This window comes from Zea mays, chromosome 3, assembly GCF_902167145.1.
Source record: "Zea mays cultivar B73 chromosome 3, Zm-B73-REFERENCE-NAM-5.0, whole genome shotgun sequence".
In the NCBI taxonomy this organism is placed as follows: domain Eukaryota; kingdom Viridiplantae; phylum Streptophyta; class Magnoliopsida; order Poales; family Poaceae; genus Zea; species Zea mays.
In genome coordinates this window covers 195,109,675-195,123,782 of record NC_050098.1, presented here as the reverse complement: position 1 = coordinate 195,123,782, position 14,108 = coordinate 195,109,675, and positions in this window count along the sequence as shown.

Here is a 14,108-nt window from a genome sequence, read left to right as displayed (position 1 = left end):
CATGGTGTAGGATGCTGCAGAGGCTGAGGCCGAGCTGCTTCAGGCTCAACTTGCCGAGTTCGATGGCCTCGTGGTTCGTACGACGTTCACCCCTTGTTTCTTGGCGTGCTTGGCACCTCCCTTACTTATATTGTTTTTTCACCAGCTTTGGAAACGAACTAGAGAAGCTAAGCTGCTGCTTAGGTTAGGCCTTGGACTTCGTCGGCGCTCGTAGTTCCTCTCTAGTGGAGCGCTTGGACAGTGTCTCGTGCTGCATCCAGGACGTTGTTGGTTTCGGCGTCTGCTGGGGCGCCGCCATGGCACCGCTCATTGGGAGCTTTGGTCCGGCGTTGCAGCCTACAGGAGGTCGTCAGCCCTCCCTCGACCCTCCCAGTTGAGGCGACAAGTCGCGTCATACAGAGGTTGTCTATGCACGACATTGTTTGATCCCTAACCCCGACATTGTAATGTGCTTCGTCATGGCTTCCGGGAATAATGAAAAGTTGATTTGCCGCTTTTTTGTTCTGTGGACGACATTGTTTGTAGTGCTTGATGGAGCCTGAGCTTTCAAGTCCTTACCGGTTCGCGAATCAGGCCACGAGGCTCATTCTTGTTCGTGGTGGGGGCTGCGACTTGCGTCTCCTTGATGTCTCAGCCCGCGTGTACGAGAATGTGGAGCTCAGAACTCACTGGGGCACGGTAGTGGCTCTCGCCATTGTGCTGCTACACTTCGGTGGTAATTTCTGCAATGTCATCGATCCGCCAGAGGGTTCGCCCACAGTAGATCTAGAATTGTTGTCAGTTGATTTCGATGATGTTGCAAACACCGTGTTTGAGGTGGTGTTGTGAAGGAAATAGTATGCAATCGTCCGTAGTTTTGTGATTCGTAATCTTCCGTGGCTCCACGTGCAACTCAGCTGCTCTGATTAGGGCTGGGCAAAAAATATGTAACCCGATATCTGAACCCAAAATATCCAAAACCCTAATTTTGTTTAGGAATTTTGGGTGGCCACTTACAAAACCCGAATTTATTTTGAGTAATTCGTGTTCCACCCTACGATACCTGAAATTACCTAAACATCGTCACGAGGCTAACGGGAACAACCCTTATGTACGCTTCCATGTCCTTTGATGAACAGTCGTGTGATGATCTATGGCATGTTATATGCATAGCAAACATTATATAAAAGCAAAGGTGGCAATACGTCCTACTTGTGGCATGCAATATACAAGTACGCTTCCATATATAATGTTCCAGCAACCAACAAATACGAACATTCGTGCTACTAATTCGGGGCTTGTTTGGGAGGGCTCTCAAACCGGCTCCGTCTCTCAGAGAAGCCTTTCCAAACGGTCTTAAAAAGAGCCCACAACAAAGAGCACCGAGGAGCCGAAGCCATTTTTTTATAGAGAGGAGCTGGAGCCAAAAAAACTAACTCCTAGCGGCTCCTCCTCTCACTTTCTTCTCTCATGTCGAGAGGAGCCATTTTGTCATTCTAAGACTAAGGATAAAAGTAGTGGAAGCCTTGCCTTTGCCGAATACTCCATTTCCCTTTCAATCTAAGACTAAGGATAAAAGTACACTTGGAAGCATATTAGTCTCAGCTTTGTCACAAGAACAATAAGAAATATGCATTTGTACCAAATGAAAGAGTCATGATCGAAGGTATATAAATGAGACATGTGTGCAATGTTTCAATCAAAGTTCCGAGAATCTAGGATGTTTAGCTCATTCCTAAACTTGCTAAAAGTCTTTTCATCTAGGGGCTTGGTAAAGATATCGGCTAATTGGTTGTGGGGGGTAACATAAGCAATTTCGATATCCCATTTTGTTGGTGATCTCTCAAAAAGTGATACCGAATGTCTATATGCTTAGTGCGGCTGTGTTCAACGGGATTATCCGCCATGCGGATTGCACTCTCATTATCATATAGGAAAGGGACTTTGCTCAACTTGTAGCTATAATCCCTAAGAGTTTGCCTCATCCAGAGTAATTGTGCACAACAATGGCCTGCAACAATATACTCGGCTTCGGCGGTGGATAGAGCTACTGAGTTTTGTTTCTTTGAAGCCCAAGACACTAGGGATCTTCCCAGAAACTGACAAGTCCCTGATGTGCTCTGCCTATCAATTTTACATCCGACATAATCATCATCGAAATACCCAATTAAATCAAAGGTAGATCCCTTGGGGGTACCATAGCCCAAACTTAGGAGTGTAAACTAAATATCTCATGATTCTTTTCATGGCCCTAAGGTGAACTTCCTTAGGATTTGCCTGGAACCTTGCACACATGTATCCGGAAAGCATAATATCCGGTCGTGAAGCGCATAAATAGAGTAAAGAACCTTTCATCGACCGGTATGCCCATTTGTTCCCATGGGTGTCTTGATGGGTTTGGCATTCTTCATTCCAAACTTCTTGAGTATATCTTGAATGTACTTAGTTTGGCAGATGAAGGTGCCCTCTTGGAGTTGCTTGATTTGGAATCCAAGGAAATACTTCAACTCCTCCATCATAGACATCTCGAATTTCTGTATCATAATCCTACTAAACTCTTCACAAGATGACTTGTTAGTAGACTGAAATATAATATCATCAACATAAATTTGGCATATAAACAACTCTTTAGCAATTGTTTTAGTGAAGAGAGTAGGGTCATCTTTACCAACTTTGAAGCCATTAGTGATAAGAAAGTCTCTTAGGCATTCATACCATGCTCTGAGGGCTTGCTTGAGCCCATAAAGCGCCTTTGAGAGCTTATAAACATGTGAAGGATACTCACTATCTTCAAAGCCAGTAGGTTGCTCAACATATACCTCTTCCTTGATAGGGCCATTGAGTAAGGCACTCTTCACGCCCATTTGATATAACTTAAAGCCATGGTAAGTAGCATAGGCAAGTAATATACAAACTGACTCAAGCCTAGCTACGGGTGGATAGGTTTCATCAAAATCCAAACCTTCGACTTGTGAATATCCTTTGGCAACAAGTCAGGCTTTGTTCCTAGTCACCACACCATGCTCATCCTGTTTATTGTGGAATACCCACTTGGTACCTACAACATTTTGGTTAGGACGTCGAACTAAATGCCATACCTCATTCCTCATGAAGTTGTTGAGCTCCTCTTGCATTACCACTACCTAGTCCGAATCTCTTAGTGCATCCTCTATCCTGTATGGCTCAATAGAAGACACAAAAGAGTAATGTTCACAAAAATGAGCAACTCGAGATCGAGTGGTTACCCCCTTGTGAATGTCACCAAGAATGGAGTTTACGGGATGATCTCTTTGAATTGTTTGGTGGACTCTTGGGTGCGGTGGTCTTTGATCTCGAATTTCTTGATCATCTTCCTTGCCTTGATCATCTTCATCTCCCCCTTGATCAATGTCCTCCTCTTGAGGTGGTTCATCATCTTGGTCTTCATCCTCTTCTTCTTGAGCCATTTCCTCATCTCGAGTGGGTGGAGATGCTTGTATGGAAGATGATGGTTGATCTTGTGCTTGTGAAGGATCTTCGGATTCTTTTGGACATACATCCCCAATGGACATGTTCCTTAGCGCGATGCATGGAGCCTCTTCATCATCTTATTCATCAAGATCAACTTGCTCCACTTGGGAGCCATTAGTCTCATCAAACACAATGTCACAAGAAACTTCATCTAATCCAGTGGACTTGTTGAAGATTCTATATGCCCTTGTGTTTGAGTCATAACCAAGTAAAAAGCCTTCTACTGCTTTAGGAGCAAATTTAGAATTTCTACCTCTTTTAATAAGAATAAAGCATTTGCTCCGAAAAACTCTAAAATAAGAAACATTGGGATTTTTACCAGTGAGGAGTTCATACGATGTTTTCTTGAGGATTCAGTGAAGGTTGAGTCGGTTGATGGAGTAGCAAGCGATGTTAATCGCTTCCGCCCAAAACCGATCCGGTGTCTTGTACTCATCAAGCATGGTCCTTGCCATGTCCAAAAGAGTTCTATTCTTCCTCTCCACTACACCATTTTGTTGAGGTGTGTAGGGAGAAGATAACTCATGCTTAATGCCCTCCTCCTCAAAAAATCCTTCAATTTGAGAGTTCTTGAACTCCATTCCATTGTCGCTTCTATTTTTTTTGATTCTCAATCCGAACTCATTTTGAGTCTGTCTTAAGAATCTCTTTAAGGTCTCTTGGGTTTGAGGTTTTTCTTGCAAAAAGAATATCCAAGTTAAGCGAGAATAATCATCCACAATAACAAGACAATACTTATTCCCACCGATGCTTATGTAAGCAATTAGGCCGAATAGATCCATGTGGAGTGGTTCAAGCGGTCTGTTGGTCGTCATGATGTTCTTGTGTGCATGATAAGCTCCAACTTGCTTCCCTGCTTGACATGCGCTACAAATCCTGTCTTTCTCAAAATGAACATTTGTTAGTCCTAAAACGTGCTCTCCCTTTAGAAGCTTATGAAGATTCTTCATCCCAGCATGAGCAAGTCAGTGATGCCAGAGCCAGCCTATATTAGTCTTAGCAATTAAGCAAGTGTCTAGTTCAGCATTGTTATCATTAAAATCAACCAAGTATAGATGACCATCTAACACTCCCTTAAAGGCTATTGAATCATCACTTCTTATAGAGACAATAACACCAACATCAGTAAAAAGACAGTTGTAACCCATTTCGCATAATTGAGAAACAGAAAGCAAGTTGTAATCTAAAGAATCTACAAGAAAAACATTCGAAATGGAATGGTCAGAAGATATAGCAATTTTACCCAAACCTTTGACCAAACCTTGATTTTCATCCCCGAATGTGATTGCTCTTTAGGGATCATCATTTTTCTCATATGAGGAGAACATCCTTTTCTCCCCTGTCATGTGGTTTGTGCACCCGCTATCGATTATCCAACTTGTCCTGCCGGATGCATAAACCTACAAAACAAATTTAGGCCTTGTTCTTAGGTACCCAAACGGTCTTGGGTCCTTTCACATTAGAAACAAGCACCTTGGGTACCCAAATACAAGTCTTGGGACTTTTCTGTTTGCTCCCAACATATTTGGCAACTACTTTGCCTGATTTGTTAGTTAGCACAAAAGATGCATCAAAAGTCTTAAATGAAATGCTATGTTCATTTGATGCATTGACAATTTTCTTTTTAGGAATTTTGATGTGAGTTGAATGCCTAGAGCTAGAAGCCTCATTACTATACATATAAGCATGATGAGAAATAGTATGAGATTTTCTAGCATTAATTTACCTAATTTTGTGCTCAGGATAGTTCTCAGGATATAAAATGTAACCCTCTCTATCCTGAATCATGGGAGCCTTACCCTTAACAAAATTAGATAGTCTGTTTTTGGGGGCATTAAGTTTGATGTTGCTTTGGCTCCCTTGTTAGAATCTAATGCCATCCTTAATGCTAGGGCGTCTCCGATTATAGAGCATGCTATGAGCAAATTTAAAATTTTCATTCTCAAGCTCATGCTCGGCAATTTTAGCATTTAATTTAGCTATGTGATCATTTTGTTCTTTAATGATAATAATGTGATCATTCATATCATCAATGTTAACATCTCTACATCTAGTGCAAATGGTGACATGCTCAACAGTAGATGTAGAAATATTGCAAGCATTCAATTCTTCTATCTTAGCATTTAAACTAGCATTTTCAGTTCTAAGACATGAAATTGAATTATTGCAAATATTAAGCTCTTTAGATAAATTTTCACAATTTTCTACTTCAAGAGCATAAGCATTTTTTAGTTTAACAAATTTCTTATTTTCCTTAACGAGCAAGTCCTCTTGGAATTCCAAGATATCATCCTTCTCGTTAATCATTTCTATCAATTCATTAATCTTTTTCTTTTGGTCCTTGGTAAGGTTGGCAAAAAGAGAAGTTAAATCATCATTACCATCACTAGAGCTACACTCATCATCGGAAGTAGTATATTTAGGGGTATCTCTAGAGTGTACCTTCTTTTTGCCGTCCTTAGCCATGAGGCATTTGTGGCCCACGTTGGGGAAGAGAAGGCCCTTGTTGACAACGATGTTGGCGGCGTCCTCGTCGGAGGAGGAGTTGATGGAGCTCTCGTCGTAGTCTCATTCCCTCCCCATGTGCGCTTTGCCACCCTTCTTCTTGTAGTATATTTTCTTCTCCATCATCTTCTTCTCTTCCTTGTCGGTGTCCCTGTCACTATCACTTGTATATGGACATTTTGCAATAAAGTGATCAGACTTACCATACCTATAGCGCACCCTCTTGGAACGGGGTTTGTAGTCCTTCCCCTTACTTTGTTTGAGCATTTGTCGAAAGCTCTTAATGATAAGAGCCATCTCCTCGTTGTCGAGCTTGTAGGCATCGATTGCGAGTCTACTTGGTGTAGACTCTTCCTTTTTCTCTTTCGTTGCTTTGAATGCAACAGGTTGCACCTCGGGTGTGGAGGTGGTGCCTTGCTCCAAGTTGACAATGTGCTTGGAGTCTTTGATCATTAGTTCAAAGCTCACAAACTTGCCAATTACTTCCTCGAGAGACATCTGTTTATATCTAGAATCTCCACGTTAGTTGCACTTGAGTGGGATTATGAAAAACTAGAGATCTAAGAATAACCTTGACCATTTCATGGTCATCCCACTTCGTGCTCCCGAGGTTGCTCACTTGATCGACCATTGTCTTTAGTCGGTTGTACATTGCTTGTGGCTTCTCTCCTTTGTTGAGGATGAACCGACCGAGTTCTCCCTTGATCGTTTCGCGCTTGGTGGTTTTGGTCACCTCATCCCCTTCATGCGGCGTTTTGAGGACGTACCAAATTTCTTTTGCATTTTTCAACCCTTGCACCTTGTTGTACTCCTCTCGACACAAGGAAGCGAGGAGTATAGAGGTTGCTTGGGAATTAAAATGCCTTATTTGGGCGGCCTCATCGTAGTCGTAGTCCTCGTCGCCCACCTGTGGTGTCTGCGCTCCAAACACAACAATATCCCATATGCTTTCGTGGAGTGAGGTTAGATGGTGCCTCATTTTATCACTCCACATACAATAATCTTCACCATCAAAATATGATGGTTTTCCTAGGGGTACGGAAAGTAGAGGGGCGCGTTTAGGAATGCGAGGATAGCGAAGAGGCATCTTACTATACTTCTTACGCTCTTAGTGCTTCGAAGTGGTAGACTCGGCGCCGGAGGTGGAAAGTGATGAAGAGTCGGTCTCGTAGTAGACCACCTTCTTCATTTTCTTTTTCTTCTTGTCACCCTTCCTAAGTGACTTGATGGAGTTGGCGGATTCCTCCTTGTGCTTGTCGCCAACCTCCTTTGGCGGAGTCCGTTCATCGTTCTTCCTTCCCGAGGCTTCAGGCTTTTCACCGGTGACTATATCCCTCTCGGTGTGTTCTCCCAGCATCACTCCGAGTCGTTAGACTCTAATGAAGAACCGAGCTCTGATACCAATTGAAAGTCGTCTAGAGGGGGTGAATAGGCAAAACCTGAAATTTACAAACTTTAAACACGCACTACACTTGAGGTTAGGGTTAAAAAAATTGGAGTGCGGAAGATTGTTCCTCTTGCTATGAGTTGTTCAATCAATGCAGATAACCTTGGGAGCAAACTCAAATTAATATGAGCAAGGGAACTTTAGAGAGAGAAGAGGGGAGAAACAAATCGAGTGAATATCAACACAAGTTGAACACGACGATTTGTTTACTGAGGCTCGATTCCAAAGGACCTAGTCCCCGTTGAGGAGGCCACAAAGGTCGGGTCTATTCCAACCCTTTCCCTCTCTCAATCTGTCACTTAGACCGGTTGAGTGCTTCTTCTTAATCACCTGGGTCACTAAGACCCCGCTAGGATCACCACATAAATAGGTGTCTCTTGCTAGCTTTACAAAGCACTTAGAAGAATTAGAGTGAGAAGAAGAGAGCAATCCAAGCAACAAGAGCAACAAAAGAAACACAAATGACCCTCTCTCAAGTCACTAAGCAATTGAGTTGATTTTGGAACATGGAGGGGATTGAATGCTTTGATTGTGTCTTTGGAGTGTTTGCCTTTGCTCTAGTATTGAATGTGAACATGTGAAAGCTTGGATGGCTTGAATGGAGGTGGTTGGGGGGTATTTATAGCCTCCAACCACTTCCTAGTCTTTGGCTGATTTTGCTGTCGATGGGCACACCGGACAGTTCGGTGGTGCACCGGACACTACATTGTTCATTGTCCAGTGAGTGCCACGTCAGCCGACCGTTGGGGTTTTGAGCTATTGACCGTTGAAGTCTTCTATCCTCTTGCGGCACTGGACAGTCTGGTAGTACACTGGACAGTCCAGTGCGTTCTGACTTTGCGGTACTGACTTCTGACTTCTGCATTGTTTCACTGTAGCGTTGTCAGCGCAGTCGACCGTTGGCGAAGTTGACCGTTGCTCCGTTGGCTCACCGGACAGTCTGGTGCACATCGGACAGTCTGGTGAATTATAGCGGAGTGACTCTGAGAAAACCCAAGAGCGGCTAGTTCGCGAGGTGCCTCGGCCTAGGCACCGGACAGTGTCCGGTGGGCCACTGGCTACACCATTTATTGTATTTGCTCCAAAATTTGTAGAGTTCCCCAACTCTCTTTCTTTGTTGGTTTATGTTGAACTTTATGCACCTGATAAACATAGCGACTAGGCAAACTAGTTAGTCCATATGGTTTGTGATGGACGTCAAACACCAAAATCGATTATTAGGAAATGCTAGGGTCATTTCCCTTTCAAGTTTGTATATTTGGAGCCCTATGCTTCTAATAACTAGAGTAAGCCCTGGCTCAACGGTGACATCCGGTTTAGCCGTACCAGGTTCGGGCAGCTATAAAAACACCCTGAGGCCACCAGGGATTAGGTTTTAGCGGGGGGGGGGGGGGGTGGTTTCCTTGGGTGTGCGAGCGACGGTGATCCCGGGGGCCAGCGGCGGTGGCACCTCGAGGAGGGCGACCAGCGGCGACGCTCCCCCAAGATCGAGCGATGGCGACGCTCCTGAAGTGGACGAGCGGCGGTGGCGCACCCCAGGCCCGGTGGCGACGACAGTAGCGCGAGGTGCGGTAGGCTTCGACAGCGGCGACGGTGGCCCTGAGGGAGTGCGGCAGCGGTGAATATGTGAGGCGTGCACGCGGCGGTGGATCCCGGAGGCACGCGCGCGACATCGGCTCCTCGGAGGCGCATGCCCCGGAGTGGCGCCTGTGGGGGACAAATATCCCCCGGGTCCACTGGAAGGCTAGAAGACCTCGCGAAAGACCTTGGGCCCAATATTTCGCAAGGCCATCCCTTCGTGGGCCTGGGGAGGAACGTCTAGCAAAGTGGATTGATGCAAGATTGGATCAACTCACGCTCGGACGGCCCAATGGATTTGAATGACGTCCACAGCAGCGACACGACTTTCCCGCGCAGCATCCTCAGGCGTCGAAACTGAATGACGATAAGTCGGCAAAATTATAGGAAGATAGGCTAAGTCGGTTCACTATTACTTAGGCACACGTTGTTATCACATCCGCATGTAACGCCCCACGGTCGAGTATATAAGGCCTAGGGGACATCCCCTCAAAAACATCTCACTACTTAGCCATCTAATCAACTCTCTAGCATCTCTCATACTAAAGAACCCCCTTGTAACCCACCACACAAAAGATCCACATCAGGACGTAGGGTGTTACGCATCTCAAAGCGGCCCAAACCTGTACATGGTTGTCTACTGTCTCTCGTGCATCTGGCACGAACCATCGAGCTACAGTCGGTAACACCGTCATACACCAAAAAAGCACCTCAAGGGGCAACCCTGGGTGCGCGGTCGGACCCAAAACACCGACAGCTGGCGCGCCAGGTAGGGGGTGTGTCACTGATCCAAGCTAGCTCAATGGCCATCACTTTCCAGCACAAGATCATCCTCCGTCCCGGGTGCATGTTCTGCTTCAGAACCATTTCATCCGTAGCAGACGAAGAGCGAACTCTACATCGCATCGCGGATCCATCGGAGAGGAAGCCTTCCTCAACAATCTCCGAGAAAGCTGGAGCGAAGCAGGAAAAAGCGCAACCTCCAGCGCTCCGAGCGAAGACTACCTCCTGCAAGCCAGGAGCAGAGGATCCGTCTACCCGGAGAACTCCGTTGTCCACCTCTTCTATGAAAAAATGGACAAGGATCACAAGGAAAAAGGAAGCAAACGAGGTAAAGGCTCGTCAAGCTGCTCTCCTGGTACCTCCACCCTCAAAGAAGAACAGAAAGAAGCTTGTCACTACGACGGTTCCATTCTACCCCGACGTCCTCTTCATCGGAGGAAGAGTGGAATCAACCCCCGTCTCCGACGATGAACCAACCGCACTGGGAGAAGAAGCTCTTCAGTGGGAATCTCGCCGATGAAGGAACCGACGCCGAAATATCCGGCGACATCATGAAGCCGGAGAGCGGGACCCGGCGCAGCCTGTGTCACGAGATGAGATCTCGGAGATGGGAGAAACTCCAGAAGAACGGGTCTTCAGGGAAAGGAGGAATTCCCGACGATGTGATCGTAGGCAAGCTCAAGAGGAGGCCGAACAGTAGGCGAGACAACGCCGAGAGAACCCTCTTCTCGGACGAAACTTGAACCCCGACTTCGCCCGAGCCATGAACACACCGAGTGAGGTCGGTGGAGTGTTGGCTCGGATAGCCGATGACCTCCCCCGGACCCTGGACGCCGAGGGCTATCGGTGGCTGCTCACTCGGGCAGCTAATCATATTCTACCTCTCACCCATCCACCGAGTGATCTACGACACACCATCAATAGTCGGCAGGACACAAGGAGCTCCATCAACGCTTCACGTGAACGATGACACGAGAACGAGATTCGGCGCCGAGAAGAATATGATCGGGATCACGGCATCCCTGCGTGAAGTCAGGCCACCAGAGTTGAGTCGGCAACGGCTTCGACCGGCGGCACGACCCGGGGACGGTGGAAGCACCACGTCAACAACTCCCCTCCCCGGGACCGACATCATCATCATCGACAGGAGGACACATGTGGGGTATCGGCGCTCACTCCACGTCTCAGAGCCATTCAATGCCCCCTAACTTTAAAGTCTCCAACGTCAACAAGTACGAGCCTAAGCAGGACCCGAGAGGCTGGTTGGTTGTCTACACCACCGCTGCCCGAGCTGCTGGGGCAACTGAAGATGTGATGACCGCGTACTTGCCCATCGTCCTCGGGCAGGATGCGTTGCAATGGCTACAACACCTGCCCCGACACTGCATCGACGACTGGAGCGATTCCAGTCGGCGCTTCATCGCCAACTTCCAATCCCTCTCCGACAAACCGGCACAGCCATGGGACCTCAAATCCATCAAGCGCCGAGGGGATGAGACTCTCCGGTCGTACCTCAAAAGATTTCAGACCATGAGAAATCGTATCCCCGAGGTTGTGGAAGTAGCAGTAATCGAGGACTTCTACCGGGGATCTAATGACTCGGCCTTCGTCCGAGCCATACTACAAAAGGCGCCGACTACCTCCGAGCAGCTATTCCGAGGAGCGGACGTCTACATCACCGCCGACGAACGAGCTCAGGACCTCATAAGAGGAGCAAAGCCTGCACCGGCGGCGCCGCGACGCGACATGAACCAACAACCCGACAAGCGTTGGGAGAAGAGGCCTTGTGAAGAAGTCCATGCGCCAGACCACCCGCCTCTCTCGCCCGAGGAGCACCTCGCGGAGGTGAACGTACATTGGATGACATCCTCGATGCCTAGTGCTCGTACCACAAGGACATGCGCCACACCCTCCGGAACTGCAGAGACTTCAAGCACTCTGTTGGGAACGGCCGACCCTTCCAACCTCTACCACCTCCCCCACCTCGAGGAGGACCCGGAGAACCTCGATAGCCTCAACAACAGGAAGGGGGAGGAGGCAGAGCATTCCCGCGCGTCGACGGAGAAGTCAACGTCATCTTTGGCGGACATGGGTCGCAAGAAAGCAAGAGGCAACAGAAGCTCAACGACCGTCAGATACTGGTGGCGGCCACCGGTCCTCCCGCCCCATATCGATGGTCTGAACACCCGTTCACTTTCACTCGGGCGGATCAGTGGCTAAACTTTGATCACCTGGGCAAGTACCCACTCCTCGTTGATCCGGTGATCTGAGAGAGGAGGGTAAAGAAGGTGTTAGTGGACGGGGGAAGCAGCATCAACGTCACCTTCCCTCGGACGCTTCAAGGCTTGGGAGTCGCACTCAAAGAGCTCCACGAGTCAGACACTCCTTTCTTCGGCATCGTGCCGACTGAAGGAGAATATCCACTCGGACACATCTACATGCCGGTCACTATATAGATCTCAACAAACACTGTCCGAAGGATCCCTTCGGACTTCCTAGAATAGACCAGGTGGTAGACTCGACCGCCGGGTGTTCTATGTTGTCCTTCTTGGATTGCTACTCCGGGTATCATCAGATCAGCCTAGCAAAATAAGACGAGGAAAAAATAACATTTATCACCCCATTTGGAGCTTTCTGCTATACCTCCATGCCGTTTGGCCTCAAAAACGCTGGAGCAACTTACCAGAGAGCCATTCAGACATGCTTAGCTGACCACTGGGGCAAGCGTGTAGAAGCTTACGTGGATGACGTAGTGATCAAGACAGAAAACTCAGAAAATTTCATTGAAGATTTACAGTTGGTCTTCAACAGTCTACGACGATATCGATGGAAGCTTAATCCAGAAAAATGTGTCTTTGGAGTACCAGCAGGAACATTACTCAAATTCATTGCCAGCCACCGAGGAATTGAAGCTAACCCAGAAAAGATTGAGGCTAACATGAGGATGGAAGCACCGCGGTCACAGAAGAAAGTACAAAGACTTACTGGATGCATGGCAGCTTTAAGCAGGTTCGTATCAAGGTTGGGAGAAAAAGGCCTACCGTTCTACAAGTTGCTCAAGAAGTGGACAAGTTCCAGTGGACTTCAGAAGCCCAGGAAGCTCTTGATGCACTGAAGGAATTCCTGACAACACCGCTAGTACTAAAGCCGCCGCACCGAGCCACGCCGACTCAGCCGGCCGAAGATCTGCTGTTATATATCTCTTGCACGACTCACATGGTGAGCACCGCGTTGGTAGTCGAGCGAGCAGAGGAAGGACATGCATATCCAGTACAACATCCCGTCTATTTCATCAGTGAAGTTCTGGGACCCTCAAATAAGAAATATCCTCAAGTTCAAAAACTATTGTATGCAGTACTTCTAACTGCACGCAAGCTCCGTCACTACTTTGACGACCACAAAGTCATAGTAGTCACTGGATTTTCAATAGGGGATATTCTCCACAACAAAGCAGCCATCGGAAGAATAACCAAGTGGGCCTGCGAACTGGGAGCTCACGACATCGAGTTTTGACCTCGCACTGCAATAAAGACTCAAGCACTAGTTGACTTTGTATCAGAATGGACCGAGTAACAAGTGCCAGATAACCCGGAGATTACAGAAGTATGGCAGATGTATTTCGATGGCTCGTTGAAGCTGCAGGGAGCAGGCGCAGGGATCCTCTTCATTGCACCTGGAGGTGAACAACTCAAATATGCTCTTCAGTTGTTGTTCTCAGCGTCCAATAATGCGGCAGAATATGAAGCTTTGATTCATGGACTGAACATTGCCATATCACTGGGCATTAAGAGACTGATGGTATATGGAGATTCACTGGTGGTCATAAGTCAGATAAATAAAGAATGGGATTGCTCGAATGACTCTATGGGCAAGTCTTGCACAGCGGTCCGAAAGCTGGAAGACAAATTTGAAGGGCTGGAATTTCATCATATGGAGAGAGATCGTAACGCGGCAGTAGACGCGTTGTCAAAACTAGGATCCAGTCGGACCTAAGTACCACCTGGGGTTTTCGTCCAAGAAGTACCACACCTGAGTATTTCCTTAGATCGGGCAGAAGAGTGCAATGTTCTGAGCCAGCTAGAGTCAGATTCTGATGACTGGAGAAAGCCAATCATCAGATATATAAAGAATGAAGAGGAGCCGGATGATAAAATTATAGCAGAACGCATCGCAAGGCAGTCAGCTCATTACACTCTCATTGGGTAAGCACTGTACAGAAGGGGCACAACATGGGTCCTCATGAAGTGCATTCTTTCGGCTACTGGGAAGTAACTACTAGATGAGATCCACACCGGGCAATGCGGGA